The 11,888-nt window shown below is 55.9% G+C and overlaps 1 protein-coding gene across 4 annotated transcripts in view; it reads right to left on the bottom strand.

The window, feature by feature from the left end:
• The window catches only part of FXYD6 (FXYD domain containing ion transport regulator 6), a 30,828-nt gene extending 19,679 nt beyond the window's left edge, over nt 1–11,149 (bottom strand). Inside the window, exon 1 of one of the 4 annotated variants that reach the window (XM_082683491.1) lies at nt 10,859–11,149. The gene's annotated coding sequence lies outside the window, so the exon portion shown is untranslated. Of the gene's footprint in view, nt 1–5,384; nt 5,660–10,858 lie in introns of those variants that run through there. The other 3 variants (XM_082683489.1, XM_082683490.1, XM_082683488.1) reach the window with 3 other exon arrangements.
• Nucleotides 11,150–11,888: the final 739 nt, after the last annotated feature.

Here is an 11,888-nt window from a genome sequence, read left to right on the forward strand (position 1 = left end):
CCGGGGGAAGTTCGGGAGAGGCCAGCAGAGGAGAGACAAACAGGCCACATGATGAACCGAGGTCAGCCAGGGCCTGCGTCCCCGCAGAGACCCAGTGCGAGGCAGGGAAAGGGAGAGACACGTGCAGAGCAGAGAGGCAGGGACCGCGGAGAGACAAGGCAGTCTGCTCTGGAGAAATCCAAACAAACCTCCAAGTCACTGTCCTCCCCATGAGGCCCTCATGGGGCGACACCCTCGTGGGGCGACACCCAATGCCTGCCTCCAACGCCCCCAGCCTGACCCTGCGGGCCAGAGTTGGGCAGATGCTACAGAGACCAGGGAAGGGCAGAGGCATGGCGGGGAGGAGGGGAAGGTCAACAAACAGATCACGGCCGCTCCTGGGAGGACACCTGGAGGCCCCCCTACCCCTCCAGGGCTGTTGCCTGATGGAAGGCCCATGCTCTCTGCTGGATGGGGTGCGGGAGCCTGAGGCCCAGCCCCGATGCCCAATCTTCTTCCAAACCCAAAGTTCCTCTGGGAGAAGCCACTGTCTCTATGAGAAGTCCCTTTGGTGTGTCTCCCTGGGAGGGTCAAGCCCTGAGACTCACAGGCAGGCCAAGCAGACTTCTGTAAAACCAGGGTACCATGCCTAAGGTAGCCTAATCCCCCCTACCTCTTGGGTTTAGGGGCACTGAGACAAGATATACCAGGACAGAGACTCTTCTACCCCGGACCCCCAAGTGTGGCTGCTGCGAGAGAAGGGGGGGGGCAACTGTATTTCGTACATCCTGCCCCCAACCCAGTCCTGCTCCCTGCCCGTGGTGGCTGAAGGGGACAGAGGTGGCCACGGTGGTGTTGACGACGCTAACCCTTCATAAGATAGCCTACTCCCCAGACAACCTCCCGAGACTAGCCCAGAGGCTTAACACAACCATGTGTGCTGCTGGGTACCTGCCACCTTGGAGATCAGAAGAGGCAAGGCCCCCCGGTCAGCTGGACGGGCCCATGGCTCCATGGAGAACAGCAGCATTGCAGGTGTCATCTCCTAACTCTGCAGATGCCCAAAGCTAGGCAGTCCGTGTGGCAATACGTGCGGACTCGGGGAAATGAAAATGCTGATGCTGACCCAAGCCCAAACTGGGCTCGTCTGATGGGAGTGCTCTGACCCAGGCCAGAGCGAAAAACCAGGCTGAGGATACCCCTGATAATGTTAGTGAGGTCTTACTTCAGCAGGCAAAATGTTTGTTTTTGTTTGTTTGACTCTGCCCACGATCACTGATGCCAGGGTAAGGCTGGGACCCCAGAGCCCCTTGGGAGGAAGGGGGAGGCCCAATCTATCAGCCATCGCTCTGCCCCCTCCTACCCAACTAAAAGAAAGCACCCTGGTCTCTGGTCTCAGCCTCTGCCCCTCACAATAGCTGCCTGGCCTGCAGAACGTCAGCCCATGCCTGCTGCAGCCAGAGGGTGTCGCAGGCCAGCTGGAGGTGATCCTGCCCATCGGGGTCTGGGGAAGCCAATAGTACTACAGGCCCAGCCCTTGGCAGCCTTTCGGGGTGGGCTGCCCAGCTGCAAATCGGTATCTCTCTCTCAGCTCAGAATTAGACTGGGGTAGAGAACTCACTCCTTCTCCAAAACAGATCCACACCCACAAACTTCTCCCAAGGGAAGATGTTTTCATTTCACCAAAGGCTTTATTTCAAAGGTAAAGAACTTTTAACCCTAAGGGTCACGTCCAGTGTCGCCCGAGTCTTTACATCAGATTGCTTTCCAAACAGGGGCCATCTGCCTGCACATAGTGGAGCAAAGAAAGGTAACATTGCAACAAGGTGTAGCTCTGAAAGGAATGGTGCTGATTTCCTTCCAGGAATCAAGGTAATAAACCTTTATCAATGACCTACTTTTGACAGGGAACGAACCCTGAGGGTAGCAGAATGACACAGTCCCCCTCCAGGTGCTTACCCCCCCCCCCCCAGCCAGTCCTCAGGGTCTCCTCCCGGCCTCCCCACCTCCACACTGTATCTGAGGCAGAGGCCAGGCTGTGGGGACTCCAGCAGTTCTCTCTCTGATCTGGCCTTCTCTCCTGTTGTTCAAGCTACTCCAGAACGTTCACTACTTTCCCAGCGGCCACAGGCACTTGCCTCATACAACAATAGCTGTCCCCACCTTCAACCCACTCCTGTCCATCTGTCCCAGACAGACTGACTGTTGCCTGATTAATCAGTCTCACGGGTATTCTGATCACTTCCCTCTCAAACTCAAACCCTTTCACAATGCCCCAGTATCCCATTCATTTTTTTTAAAATAGAAGTTTTTTCTTGTGGCATGTAGCTACCTTTAGGCCTATCCCTCTCCTTCCCTTCTAGTATCTTCTCCCAGACTTTCAGCTCAGACAGTCGACTCCTGTCTCCTGCTAAGGGTGCAATGACCTCCAGGCCTCTGTATATTCTGTTCCCACCACTTAGAATGCCCTTCCCTGATGCGCAGCCAAGGTTGAGAAAGTTGTCTTTGTCAACGACTACTGGAGCCCATGGACAGAACTATGCACGTCTTTCCCCAGACACGGCCAGCCCCTGAGGCCCGTCTTTAGCATGGATTTGGCACATAGCACTTTCTGTTTTATGTTCTCCTTAACAAGGCTCTCCTGGCTGAAAAGTCTCTCTGCTGCCCCATGACTAGCAAGAGGCGAGGCGGCAGAGTTAGCTGAGAGCTAGCTGACAGCCTGATGTGTGAAAGGGCACAGTTCCAATCACCAGGCCCTGGAAATTATGCTGGGGAAGGAGGGGGCCCTGAAAGGGACGAAAAGGAGGAGTCCTGTCAACATCAACACTGATGATTCATGCAGAGAGTCCATACCCTCGATGTTGACGTGGTATGATGAAAATAGCATTTCACCTCTGTGATGTTCCTTCCCCAAACCCATAAGCCCAGTCGAATCATGAGAAAACCAACAGATACATCCAAGGCTGAGGGGTATCTTACAATATGCAAGACCCGTCCTCCTCAAAACCATCAAGGTCATCAAAAACCAGGCTGGTCTGAGAAATGGTCATAGTCAAGAAGAGCCAGAGACAGAACAACAAAATGTAATGTGCTACTCCGGATGGGATCCTGGAACAGAAAAGGGACAGTGGGTAAAAGCTAAAGAAATCTGAATGAAGTATGGATTCTGGTTAATAATGATCTACCAGTGTTGATTCCTCAATGGTGACACACTGTACCACAAGATTGTAAGATGTTAAAACTTGGGGAAACTAGGGTGCCTGGGTGGCTCAGTTGGTTAAACCACGGCCTTTGGCTCAGGTCATGATCCCAGGTTTCTGGGATCGAGCCTCACACTGGGCTCCCTGCTATACGGGGAAGCCAGCTTTTCCGTCACCCTCCGTCTGCCGTTCTCCGTGCTTGTGCTCTCTCTCTCTGTCAAATAAATAACATCTTTAGAAAATAAAAACTTGGAGAAACTGTGTGCAGGAAGAATTATTTGGATCTCTCTGCACTTAATCTGCTCAATGTTTCTGCAAATCTCTAATTGTTCTGCAACGCTAACTTCAACCTTGTTCAAAAAAAAAAAAAAAAAGAATCTGTTTTTTAAAAATGCAAAATTTTAAGCTCAGTTAAAAACAAAACAGCCCCCCAGACCCATTCCCACCGCTCCTACATCTGTTCAGCTTCCCGGCAAGCATCGTAGAGCCTTGAACCCTGCTCACGGCATCTGACGCTCCCGTAATAGGAGCCAGGCTCTTACGGTTCAGAACCACAGAGCCCAACCCTGCCAAGGCTTTTTTTTTTTTTTTTTTTTTTTTAATAAACATGTATTTTTATCCCCAGGGGTACAGGTCTGTGAATCGCCAGGTTTACACACTTCACAGCACTCACCAAAGCACACACCCTCCCCAATGTCCATAACCCCACCCCCCCTGCCAAGGCTTTTAAACCTGCACATAAAACAAGTGCTTTGGGTCCAGTCCGAGGTCACTGACATATCTGTTGCCTCTGGAGAAAAAGACAACCCGTTCCCTTGATTTGCATGTTAAGTGCCCCTCCAATAAACGTTAAACACCAATTATTCTGTTTAATAACCTGGCTTGGAATGATTGGCTCCCTTACAAAGTTCTGAAGACCAGCTGAAGAACAGAGAGGACTCAGAGCCTGGGACTGAGGAGAAAGCAGAGGATAGGAACACTGGAGCAGGCCTGAGGGGCTCACGGCAGCTGTGACACGTTCCTGAATTCTCCGCACTGCCCCCACGCGTGCCAGGGCACCTCGGGCCCAGATTTTTTTTTTTTAAGATCATTTATTTATTTATTCGACAGACAGAGATCACAAGCAGGCAGAGAGGCAGGCAGAGAGAGAGGGGGAAGCAGGCTCCCCGCTGAGCAGAGAACCCGATGCGGGGCTCGATCCCAGGACCCTGGGATCAAGACCTGAGCTGAAGGCAGAGGCTCTAACCCACTGAGCCACCCAGGCACCCCTCAGGCCCAGATTATCATGCTGCCGCCTCCCAGGCTGGCCCCATCCTACTGGGTCCCTTAGGCCTGGCAGGCCTCCCCAAGTGGCCCCATTTCTGGGTCTCCCCGCACCCTCCTTTACTCATGGAGGAGGACAGTGCCCCCACAGCTGGGAGGCTAGAGGATCCCCAGGTCCAGTGCCCCAAAGCTCATTCTCTGGAGCTCAGACCCAATCCAGCCTGGCCTCCCAGGGGGTGTGGGAGGGACAAAGCTCCTCTGTTATGTAGATAGGTCCTATCATGTTAACTCCTAGGCATCTTTTTTTTTTAAGATTTTTAAAATTGGGGCGCTTGGGTGGCTCAGTGGGTTAAGGCCTCTGCTTTCGGCTCAGGTCATGATCCTAGGGTCCTGGGATCGAGCCCCACGTCGGGCTCTCTGCTCAGCAGGGAGCCTGCTTCCCCCTCTCTCTCTCTGCCTGCCTCTCTGCCTACTTGTGATCTCCCTCTGTCAAAAAAATAAATAAAATCTTTAAAAAAAAGATTTTTAAAATTTATTTGACAGAGACACAGCAAGAGAGGGAACACAAACAGGGGGAGTGGGAGAGGGAGAAGCAGGCTTCCCCAGCAAGGAGCCAGATGTGGGGCCAGATCCCAGGACCCTGAGCTGAAGGCAGATGCTTAACTACTGAGCCATCCAAGCGCCCCAAACCCTAGGCACCTTATCTTTAACGTGGAGTTCCTTCTGGGAAGAGAAACGTGGTCCAAGAAAGAAAAGAACCAACCGTGAAAAGAAACAAGAAACAAGGCTCTATCCTTAGAAAGGGAGACACAGAGTTCACAAATCACAAACGCGGGCCTGGTTTCTGGAAGTTTCTCGGCAAGGACCCCAAGCTGATACCCCAGGGGGGCATGGTGCCCTGATGTCCCCCCATGAGTCTTCCCAGCCCACACAAGCCCTCACCCTGCAGCCACTCCAAACAGTCCGCAGAGGCAGGCCCACAGAGCAGGACACAGCCACCAGCCTGGCACAGAGAGAGTGCTGCCCAGAGAGAGTCAGGGAGCAGGGCAAGCACGTGGGCCCGGGCCCTGACCCCCAAAGTGGAACTCCATCCAGTTCCAGAGAATCTGTACAGAAGCCCCAGGCTAGAGCCGCCCCAGCAGGCTGGGCAGACAGGAGTGAGTCAGGCCAGCCACAGGATCACCTCCTCCGCAGGCGGCTGACAAAGGCCCCTTCGAGAGAGGCCAGACGAGCAGTCCCAGAGGCACAGGGCCACGTCAGCCCGCCCACAGTCAGACCACAGGGACAGGCAGCTCGGCCAGCCCTCTTGCACGGCTCTACCTGACAACCCAGCTCCTGGAAAGCACAGCTCTGGCCCACTGTCGTGCTTCACACAAATTCACATGGTCCTGCTTCATGGTGGCAGCGGCGTGGGGACAAACCCTGACCCATGGGGGGAGAAGGCATGTGTGAAAGTCACTAAAATGCCCGCCGGGTGGGCCACACACTCTCGGGGAAGAGCCATCAGGGTGTTCAGAAGCCCAGGGAGGAGGAAAGCATTTCTGTTTCCTGGGAATTCGGAAAAACTACTTAAAAGAATGAGCTCTTGAGAGGAGCCTCGAAGGCTGATATAATGAAAGATAACAATCCGTTTTCATAATAATAATGTCATCATTACCATCGTCATCACTGCGGTGAGCATCTACTGTTCACTTAACGCAGGCACCACGCGCAGCACCTTACACAGCTTGCCCCATTATTCTCATGCTCATTTGACAGATAAGGAAACGGAGGCTTAGAAAGTTAAGAAAGCCAGGAAGTGTCAGAACACAGATTAGAACCCATGTCCCTGTGTCTCCAAAGGCCGCCAGCCCCTGTTCCGCAGGGTGAGAGCAAGAGCTCCTTCCAGGCAGGGTCTGAGTGTAGGTGGACGGGAGGCAGATACAAGGCCAGGGGTGACCATCTGGGGACAGGGCTGGGAGCATGGCCGCAGCCAGGTCCGGCACCTGTCCTTGTTAATGGACGAGAGAGCACCGAGGGAGGTGTGACGTGGCTGGACCCACCCACACGATCACTGGGAAAGTGGATTGGGGCTGAGAGCCCGAGGGAATGGGCTGTCACCAAGATCTGGGTGTGACACTGCAGCCGGGTGAGGTGAGAGGGTGTGTGGGTGAGGGATGGAGGTTAGGTATGTGTCAGAAAGGGAGAGTGTGTGCATGTGTGAGCCCACGTGTGCGTGAGGGCCCAGCCCACCCCGCTCAGGAAGACTGCAGAGTTGTCCAGGCAGGAGGAAGGAACAGGACAAAGCAACCCAACCGAGCTGAGCTGGAGGGCTTTGGGAATGCAAGACCACCATTTCACAGCTCCACCAGGCTCTGGGAAGCCTGCCCAGCCGAACACATCCGAGGGATTCTGTGGATTTTTTGTTAAGGGAGGCCATGAATGAATTTAAGACCTTGGCCTCTGGTCTCTTTGGAGATCTGGCTTTGTCCTCTGGCTGTGTGGGGGTCGCCGTTGTTCCAACCCCCTCCCTCTCGGCCCTCTCTGGCCCAAGTCAGATATTCTGAGCAGCGGGAACAGCCACGTTCCCATGGCCCAGCTTGGTCCCCAGGGCCTTAGCCCCCTTCCTGGACTTCGTGCTCCACCTCCCTCCCCCACCCCGCCCTGCATATCTTTGTAACAAATGTGTTCCTGTGTGGGCTCTAAGCTGACTTCATATTTCCCCAGGTCAAGGTCTTCCCTCCTCCTCCCTCTTCCAGAGTGAACAGGACACTGCCAGACTGGTTCCAGGCTTTTGTCTGGTCCAGAGATATTCTGCTGCTCAGCTCCTCTGGCCACAGTTACCGGCTGGCCAAAGGTTCTCCCTCTCCAGGATTTCACAGACCCATGGCCCGTGGCCCTGGATCTCATCCTCTCTGGAGGCCAGCTCTTTCAACACTCTTCCCAGCCTGGTTTCATCCTAGCAGAACAGAACAGGTAGACCAATGTCTAGAAAGGGCTGGCTCCCGCACCCGGGGGAAGAAAGCCCGGGCTCACTTTCTGGAGCACCTCCTGTCCGACTGGCTGAAAAGGGAGGCTTTCCCCAAAGGAACCGGAGGCCAAGCCCTGTTCCTGCTCAACTCAGCTGCAACCCTGTATTATGAAATAATGAGTACAATTTGGCACCTGGAGGGGAAAGGGCTCTCTTTCAAGATCGTATAATCTACAAAAAATTAGAGGAAGAAATGTTTTGGAAATCATGGAATCTAACCCCTTATTGACAGATGTAGAAACAGGTCTAAAATTATGGAGGCTTTCCCTTGCTCAAAATCAATCCGAACAGTTTCTGACTTCCCCAAAAAGCCCCATTTGCGTCCAAAAGGATATCTGTGGACTGAACGCACTTACCCTTGGGGCAGAGCCAGGACTAGAACCTGGGTCTGTGCCTCCGGGCTCACAGCCTTTCTGCCCCAGGCTCTCTGCCTCTAGGGCCTGCGCCTGTCAAGACTGCTTGGCTTCCTCCGGGGCGCTCAGGTGCTGGGGCAGAGGCAGGTGGGTGATCTGTTAGACAATGAGTCCTAGGGGCTGCCTGGCACTGTGTGTCCTCCAGATGGCAGCCCCCAAAGTCCACCAGGACTAGGGGGCAGGGGAGCGTGTGCTCTGATTGATGGTGGATCCAGGTCGGCTGGCTCACCTAAGGCTGTGGAAGCTTCCAGAGCCTAAGGAACTGCTCTTTCTCCCCTCCCTCTCCTTGCCACGCCCTCCAAGTGAGCAGGCTCTTCGCTCACTAGGGTACCCACCTTGGGTACCCTATTTGGAATACCTGTATTTGGTACCTATTTGGAATAGGGTACCACCCATTTGGAAGGGACATTCAGTCCCCAGAGGACTGCTGGCAAGAGAGAAAAGAAGACAAGAAATGGGGGATGGGAGTTTGCGTCACAAATCCAGGCTGAGCTGCCAGAAGGCCTCAGCCACCCCTGGGTGTGTGTCTGTTTCTGAGCCTGTCTTCTCACCTACATGATGTCCTGAGTGGTGTTCCCTCAAGGCCTCTCTGGCTCTGAGAAATCTAGGATTCTCTTCTTCCTCACCCTAGTGTCCCCATCGATGAATGTCTTGTAGGTACTTAAAACATTCACTGAACCATTGAGTAAAACAGATCCTCCATCAGTCCAAAGAGCACAGAGGCCAGGAAGGCAATGCCCCCTTTTGGTATCGACCACCTGAGGGACAGAAGCCACCAGTCTCTGAAAGCCCAGCAATGCGGGAGACCTTTGCAAACCGGCTTTCTCTCCCAGAGGCACTGATGTGGCTGCAGGAGCCACAGGAAGCAGGAAAATGTGCCTAAAGGAGAGAGGGTGGCCAGACCCCCAAGAGGAGCAGATGTCCAGACTCGTACTGTCCTACTACCCAGCTCCTGTCCTTCCTGTTCTTTCTGGCTTCCCTCTCCTCCGCGCCTCATCTCCACTCTGCATCCTCTCCCTGCCCTCTCCAAGCACCTTTGCTCTCTTGCCCAGCCACAGCCTGTCTCCTTCCTTTATAGGGCCTCTGAGGCTTCCGCCGGATCCCATCAGCCAGAAAGACTCGGGGGCTGGGAGGAGACCGCCAGCTCGAGCCAGGCGCCTCGGACTTTCTCAGGGTCAGGGCAGGGAGAAAGCAGCAGAGGGAATGAATCTCTCGTCTGTGCTCTTGAGATGAGTACTAGGAAAGGGACTCCTCTTTGTGGGAATCTGGAAGTACATTTCTCGATACCTTCTTCCACAGGGTTCCTGGGGAGGTGTCTTCCTTCTGGCTCTCCTCAGCCTTCCCCGACACACACTCCCGGGCACAGACCTAAATGAGACAGAAAACTGCCCTCTCTCTTCCCGCTTGAGACCTATTTAAAAGTGGTGTGCGTGTGTGTGTGTTATGGTTGATGTGTGTGAGAGCGTACACAGGGCGCTGTGCATGGCACTGAGGGTGCTGTGTTCCCCTGTGGTCAATGTACGGTGCATTTGGGGTGTACGTGGTCTATCTGTGGTATGATATACTTGTGTGTGCGTGTGTGGATGAAGTGTGTAGCACAACAGAACGCGTGGTGTTTGTGTGCGCAAGGGTGTGTAATGTGGTAGGTACGTAAGTGTGGGGTGTTAGGGGCACATTTGTGACGTGTGGCGGGGAGGACTGAAGTGGGTACGTGGCCACCTCAGTCCCACGTGGGAGCTAGCTGTCCAGGGTCACCCAGTCAGAGAAGCCAGGGATAACCAGTATCCAGGCAACCATGTTGGGGGGAGGGGAGGAGATATGGAGGTGAGGAATGGGCAGGAAAAGGAAGGGAGGCTGGGAATTGAAGAGGAGTTTCCATGGCAACTACCAGGGAGGTCACGTGCAAAAGGCTAAGTTGCAGAAACAGATACACACAATCACACATACACAATATGAGGGCGCGGGGCCCCCAGGGTGGGGTTCCTTGCACAGAGGGCATGGGCTGCCCACTGGCCCATCTCCAAACCTGGAAATCCGGGCCAGCTAGAGAGCACAACACCCAGGAGACAAAGGAAGTGGAGACAGAGGCCACGTTGGTGGGCAGAAAGCTCCACAGCCAGCCCCTCGTCCCCTGCCTGGGGGTCTGACCAGGCCCACTCTCCAGCGCAGCGGCTCCCACCCTCGGGTGCCTTCTCTGACAGCGGCCACTTGTAAGAGCCAGCAGCAAGCGCCAGGAGCTGGGGCTGCTCTTCCAACTGTCCATGGAAGCCCAGCGATACACAATGGGGGAAGCTCTGCCAGGGCCAGCCCTGCTGGGGAACAGGGCTGGGCATGGGGAAAGGGGAGAACGGGGGATCAGGGAGGCTCCCTGGAAGAAAACAGGACTGGATAAACAAGAAGGAGAAGAAAAACCAACAACAACAACAGCAACCAATGCAGACATTCTCATGAATGCCACGCTCTGGAAGCCCAGCCCTTCTTTACCTCCCCCCACCCCCCGCGCCACCCGCTTGCCCACCGCCCAGCCCCAGCTCCCATACCCCCCAAGCACCAAACCAGCCGCCCCATTTTGTATTGCTGGTGTGTCTACACTCGCGCATCCAGCGACCTCTCCGTCTTCACATGCCCACGCTCCACTCCAGTGTCCACAGCCTCCCAGTAACAAAGGGGAAACTCCCGCTGGATACAGGGTGGGAGCTGCCCCTTGCCTTGCTCCAAAACGCTGTAGCCCCGAGCTCCGGCACCGGCTTCGCCCCCACCGCCGCGGACGGCCTCCCCGCCGAGGCCGCGGTCCTCTTCCGACGCCCACCTCCGCGTTCACAGCCCCCCGCGCGTTTCCGCCGCCCGGGCAGCCTCGGGCCCGAGAGGGCCGCTCACACCCACCGAGACAAACAACGTCGGGCCGCTGCCCGCGCGCGGTCGCTCCCCACCCCGGCCTCGCGCCCTCCTCCTCGGAAGACGCGCCCAACTTTGCCTCCCGCGCCGCGGGTTACCTGCAGAGCGCGAGCCCCTCGGAGCCGATCCCCGGAGGACGCACGGAGTCCGAGGAGCCTGGGAGCAGCGGGGCTGGGGGCAGGGCGGTGGGCGAGGCTCTCGCGTGTTTCCCGCCTCCCCTCCTGCGCAGGGCTGGGGCGGGCGGGAGCCGCGCGGCTGGCGGGGGTGGGAGAGGGGGGCGGGGCTCGGCCGGGCCGGGGCTCGGGGACCGGCCGCCGCGGTGTCACCGGCTGGCGTCGCGCGAGCAGCCCCTCTGCGTCCCGCTCCTCGAGGGGTGAGGGCGGGCGCCTCTCCTAGGGCGGGCCCGCTCCCGAAGCAACAGGAGACTGCCGCCGAGGGGGCGGGCCCGCGCCCGGGATCTGCCCGCAGCTGCTGCTTTTTGGTTTTCCTCTGGGAAGGCAGCGAGACGAACACAATGACAGAGCTAGTGTCTCTCTGAAATAGTAAACTGAGGGGAACGGGAAAATAACCGAGCACCAGACACAGCAACCCACGTTAATTGGGAGGCTTGGCAATTAAGGGAAATGTGTACCCACAGCATGAATGGCTGTGTCGTGGGTGCCTGAGCGCGCTCCGGTTGTAGTTGTCATTTCCAGCTAGAGCCAGGTGGGGGGCGCGGGGCGGGGCGCTTACCCGACTCACAGGTGTGCCACCCAGAATCCCCTTTCCAGGGCCCCTCGTTCTGGCCCTGCTGGGTTGCAATCCTTCCACCACCCCAACCTCAGGCTCCAGATTTAAGAGGACAGCTGAATTTCGAGATGTAAATCCTGGCTCTGCGGGGTCTACCTGTGACGTAACCTTGAGCCAATGGCTAAGGAAGATGTCACACCTCAGTTTCCTTCCCGGTGACAATGGCTGTGGGAACACTCACCTCCTAGGAGGCTGAGGAGCCCGGAGGGAGTACTCTGCAAACCGGAGGCCACGGAGAGCAGAAAGGCCTGTAGGAAGGGGCCAGTCAGGTCCTGGCAGAGACCACAGAAACACAGCAAGGGCTGGCCATTCATTGGTAGCCAGAAAGCCATTCTGCCT

Source organism: Mustela nivalis (genome assembly GCF_964662115.1).
Source record: "Mustela nivalis genome assembly, chromosome: 9".
NCBI lineage: Eukaryota > Metazoa > Chordata > Mammalia > Carnivora > Mustelidae > Mustela > Mustela nivalis.